Source organism: Zingiber officinale, chromosome 8A, assembly GCF_018446385.1.
Source record: "Zingiber officinale cultivar Zhangliang chromosome 8A, Zo_v1.1, whole genome shotgun sequence".
Taxonomy (NCBI): domain Eukaryota; kingdom Viridiplantae; phylum Streptophyta; class Magnoliopsida; order Zingiberales; family Zingiberaceae; genus Zingiber; species Zingiber officinale.
This window is the reverse complement of record NC_056000.1, coordinates 132,379,687-132,385,686: the sequence shown is the minus strand read 5'-3', so window position 1 is coordinate 132,385,686 and position 6,000 is coordinate 132,379,687.

The window sequence follows — 6,000 nt, the reverse complement described above, 5'->3', positions numbered from 1 at the left end:
GAAGTAGCAAAAATAAATAGAAAACGAAAACGGCCTAAGCGGGGATTGAACCCGAGACCTATGGTTTAGGGATAATGCTAGTAACCAGTTGAACTCAGCAGGGCCGTGCTGAAAGGAAAGGGAGGCAATTAAATTTATATTAGATTTGGGTGGAAATTACCACTTAATATAAATAGGAAATAATTAAGTGAAGGGTTATCTTGGATCGTGATTTTCCTCTCCTCAAACCCTCACCGCCGACTTCCCTTCTCCTCTCCTTCTCTCGGCGCCAACCCTAGGGCTCCCTCCCTAGGGCCCCAAGGTCATCTTCCGGTGACAACTCCGGCACGAGGACGCTCTCCTTCGCGAAGGGAACGCTTAGACGCGAGAAGATCGTCGAGAAGTCGTCTCCACCGGAATTCTAGCGAATAGAATTGTAAGGAAATTAGCGTACGAGGTAAGAAACCCCTCACCTGCAGTATAAGTAGCTCCGTTTGGGTTTTTCTACGCATTAGTTAGCTATACGCAGATTTTTATCGATGCTTAGCGTGAAATTGATCCTCCTCGCAGGTTTAGGGATTTAGTGAGCACTTCTAGACGGGCCGGACACGTAATCCCTCTTCAGTGGGAGTTTCTAGATGTTGTCGGGTACCTAGAAGTGGTGTCCCTAATAAAGAGGAGAGTTGGGGCACACTAAGTGTTCGATAAAATAGCTAGTTAAGTAAAAATGCAAATTAGGCATTTTAACAGCTCAGTTGAATGCATTAGAAGCATCTAAATCAGTAAATCAGTTTATTCTAGCTTATATGGGACTACGGTCCAATGGGTGGGCTCCCACAGTCGCCTCTGGGTTCAGACAACCTAGCTCTAGGTTCAGATAACCTAGAAACAACAATTTGGAACAGTTTAGCTATATTCAGTATTTTACTTTTCAGTTGGCACTGTACCAGATTAGATATCCATTGGGTTGGACTCCCACAGTCGTCCCTAGGTTCAGATAACCTAGTAAACCTTACTAAATTCGGGACTTGCAAACCCGGGTTTAGTTAGGGATGCGCGCACAGTAAGTACAGTTGCCGGGCCCAACAACACATGATTATTATTTTGATCTACTATGCTATTAGTTTTCAAAACTCATAAAATCAGTTATGTTAGTTGAGTTTGATTTCAGCTTCAGGTTAGCTTCAGTTAGCTTAGTTCTCTATTATTGTTCTATGTGATTAGCTTGCTATGCCATGTTTCAGCTTACATGTTCAGTTATTTCAGTTTATACTTGCAACCATAGTATGTCATGCCGGTACATGTTTTCAAATAGCATTCTTTAAAAGCATGTTTGCATCGTTGCATGTTTTAGTGAGGTAGTTGGTTTCTTACTAAGCTTTAAGCTTACAGATTCTACTTTCCTTATACTGCAGATAAAGGTAAAGGGAAAATGGACTAGCAGAGGAAGCTGGAGTTCAATGCAAAGATGGTGTGTGTGGCAGGAACTGGAATAAAAGATTCTCAGGGTTTTAGCAAGCTTAAATAGTTGAATTCTTAGTATTTCTTCTTTCATGCATTTTTTTTTAGACCTTAGAATGTTTAAACCATGGGAGATTTATTTAGTTTGTTAGTAATTATGTTAGAATGCTGGTTAATAGTTACTAGAATATATTCCAATTGATTTTAGAATTGTTGTGTGAGGTTTTGGCACTCCAGAGTGCTGAAATCAGAGTTTCAGGGTGAGATCAGAACCCAGACCAGTCTGCAGACCGATCAGAGTTTGGGTTGTGCAGCTAGATCGGTCAGCTGACCGATCCAATCGCGAACAGAGAGTTGGCATCCGTTGTGGATCGGTCAGTCGACCGACCCATGCGCGAACAGAGAGCACCGAAGCTCACTGATCGGTCAGCCGACCGATCAGTAAGCCACTGGATCGGTCTACTGACCGATCAGTGTGCTCCTGGATCGGTAGCAGGATAGCTTGTGGATCGGTCAGTCGACCGATCCAGAGCCTTCTTCCGTGCCAGTATCAAGCTGGATCGATCACGGGATCGATCCGACAGTCCAATCGATTCATGGATCGACTGAAATGCCTGATTACAGCTAGCAGGACATCCGAGAGGCATAGATTATCTTCCCTAGCATGTGTACAACTCCTAGATGCACCTAGAATATTAAGTTCAGATTTTACAGTAATCAGTTTAGTAAAATTTTAATCAATCCAGATTTTCACAACTGTAATTTGGCACAGCATTACGTAACGATCGGCCTTACAGATTAGTAGTAGAAGGCGGGTCGTTACAGAGTGATATCAGAGCAGTGTTCCATACTTCCTACACACACATCAGCATTGAACCTGCAGTTTCCAAGTAAGAATACCTCTGCTTTATTTATGTTTCTTGCTTTCTTGTTATAGCTCATGTTTATAAATAATTGATGCATGTTAGTATGTGATAGTATATAACATGATAGCAATAGTTATACAATTATAATTGTATTAGTTATGCATGTCCTGTCCTCCTTGTCTTTAGAAATGGCACGAGGACGCCCAACTAGAAGGACACCAGCTACTGAGCCCTAGCATGAGGCAGGCAGTTCAGTGCCTCCCCCAGACCTTACAGCGTTAGTGGCTCAGTTACAGCAGCAGCTAGCTGAACAGCAATAGGAGATAGCCACCCTTAGGGCTAATCAGCAGAATACCCCCACAGTCACCCCGGAACCAAATCTGACAACTCCAGTGGTCTTAGAGGTTCCACCAGTCCAGCCTACAGTACCAGTAGCCCCAGCAACAGAGACAAGGAGAGAAGCCTATCTGATCCAGTGGCAGAGAGTCAAACCAGAGAACTTCTCAAGCAGCAGTGAATCATGGGATGCTCAGGCATGGTTCAAAACACTGGAGAGTACGATGGAGCTTCTGGACTGGCCAGAACATGAGAAGGTGAAGTGCGCCTCCTTCTGTCTGATAGGAGATGCACGTATGTGGTGGGAGAGAATCAGAGTGAAGCGCCCAGTGAACCAGATGACATGGGCTGACTTCGAGAAGGAATTCTTTGAGGAATTCTTTCACATGCGGGTCACGAACCGTCACTACGACGAGTTCACTGAGTTTCGTCAGGGCAACCTATCAGTTGAGGAAGCCGTGAAGAAATTCAACAGGTTGGCTCGTCTATGCCCTGAATTAGTCAGCACAGAAAGGGAACGAATCCGGTTGATGCTTAAGATGCTGAGGCCGGAAATAGCAATGAATGTGGCTGGTGGCGTTCATAGGCCACAAACCACAGAAGAATTAGTGAGCAGTGCTCTAATCACTGAGCATTACCAGAATAGCATCAAGCAGCAGAAGCAAGTCCTCTCAGAAGCTAAAGGCCAAGGAGGCTCAGGCACTCAGAAACAGCAGGGCCACAGTTCCCATGGCTCTAATAGGAAAGGGAACTCCAGCAACAAGCGCAAGCCAGGGAGTTACCCAAAAGGAGGGCCAGCCAGCAAGCAGCCCAGTTATCCAAAGTGTGCTACTTGTGGGAAATTCCATCCTGGAGTTTGTCGTAAGGGCACACGAGGATGCTTTGAATGTGGACAGGAAGGGCATATGGCCAAGCAGGGTCCAAACAAGATCAGTCTTCCTCAGCCACAGCCGATTCAGTACGGAGGCCAGCCAGCTCAGTTACATCAGATGCAGGCCGCTTTAGATGGTCCACACATCAGCCAGGGCAGATTAGAAGCCCCTCCAGCTATGACCAATGCGAGGATCTACTCACTCACCAGAGAGGACGTAGAAAATGCCTCGACAGTTGTTACAGGTCAGATTAATATTTTCCAGCAAATAGCAACTGTCTTATTCGATACTGGGGCAACCCATTCATATATATCCAGGGCATTTGTCGAGAGGTTAGCAATACCTCCAGAGGTACTCAGTAGTCAGTTTCTGACGACACTGCCTTCAGGAGAAATTATGGCATCCACGCACTGGCTCAGAGCAGTGCCAGTCATTATAGCAGACAGAGAACTCTTCTGTGATCTGATCATGCTAAATATGACTGACTACGATGTCATTTTTGGAATGGACTTCTTGATCAGATACGGTGCTTCCATCGAGTGCCGTAAACAAAGAGTCATATTCCAACCCGAAGTAGAAGAACAGTTCGAATTCGTCGGAGAACCCAGGAGAAAGGCCAAGAAGTTTCTCTCAACTATGAAGGCATAGAGGTTGATGGATTCAGGATATACGTGGTTTTTAGCACACGTAGTCAGTACCAGTCAGGACAAGGACCGACAGCTAGTAGAGGTCTGAGTCGTATGTGACTACCCAGCAGTCTTCCCTGAAGAGTTACCAGGCTTAGCACCAGACAGGGAGATAGAATTTGAGATAGAGCTCATTCTCGGTACAAATCCTATATCCAAAGCACCTTATCGCATGGCCCCAGCAGAACTGAAAGAACTTCATGAGCAATTACAGGAGCTGCTTGACAAGGGCTTCATCCGTCCTAGTCACTCACCATGGGGAGCGCCTGTATTGTTCGTGAAGAAGAAGGACGGGAGCATGCGTCTGTGCATAGATTACAGGGCGCTAAACCAGATCACAATCAAGAACAGGTATCCTCTTCCCAGAATAGATGACCTGTTTGATCAGCTAAAGGGAGCAGCAGTGTTCTCTAAAATAGACCTCAGATCAGGTTATCATCAGGTGAAGGTTAAAGAAGGGGACATACCCAAGACATCATTCAGGACTAGATACGGACATTATGAGTTCGTAGTCATGCCCTTTGGCGTGACAAATGCTCCAGCTACTTTCATGGACCTCATGAACAGGGTATTCAGAGATTACCTAGATAAATTTGTTATTGTATTCATCGATGACATTCTTATATACTCAGGAACTCAGGAAGAACACGCAGAGCACCTGAGAATAGTGTTACAGACCCTTCAGCAGAATCAGCTATACGCCAAGTTCACAAAATGTGAATTTTGGTTAGATCAGGTGTCCTTCCTGGGTCACATCATCTCAAAGGATGGGATCATGGTAGACCCCAGTAAGATAGAAGCTGTGAGCAACTGGAAAAGACCCAAGAATGACAGTGAGATCAGAAGCTTTCTGGGATTAGCAGGTTACTACAGGAAATTTGTAGAGGACTTCTCCAGGATAACTTCCCCACTGACAGCTCTTACCAGAAAGAACAGAAAATTTCAGTGGATAGAGGACTGTGAGAACAGTTTCAGCGAGCTGAAAAGGAGATTGACCAATGCACCTATTCTGACTCTACCAGAGAACGCAGATAGTTTTGACATATATAGTGATGCCTCGAAGTTGGGACTGGGAGCAATGCTGATGCAAGATGGCAAGGTGATCGCCTATGCCTCCAGACAACTTAAGGATTATGAGAAGAACTATCCTACTCATGACCTTGAGCTTGCAGCAGTGGTGTTCGCTCTCAAGATTTGGAGACATTACTTGTATGGGGCTCAGTGCAGAGTGTATACAGATCATCAGAGTCTGAAGTACTTCTTCACTCAGAAGGATCTGAATATGCGCCAGCGCAGATGGCTAGAGCTGGTCAAAGACTATGACATAGACATCCTCTACCACCCAGGAAAAGCAAATAGGGTAGCAGATGCACTTAGCAGAAAGTCCAGTGCTACCTTATTATCTCTAGCAGCCATGTCACCACCCCTACAGAAAGAGATCACAGATTTCGGTCTCGAACTCATAGTCGGACAGCTCTCTACTATGACATTAGAGTCTACCTTGCTTGGTGACATCCAGACAGCTCAGGAGCAGGATCCTGAAATTCAGAGGATCAAGCAAGGCTTAGCAGAATCAGAAGGTGGAGAGTTCAGAATATCAGATAGCGGGGTGTTGTATTTTGGTGACAGGCTATGTGTTCCAGATCAGGAGGAACTCAAAAAGAAGGTTTTAGATGAGGCTCACAAGACTCCCTATGCGATGCATCCTGGCTCCACCAAAATGTACTAGGACTTGAAGAAACATTTTAGGTGGCCTGGGATGAAGAGATACGTCGCTCGATATGTCAGCACCTGCCTAAC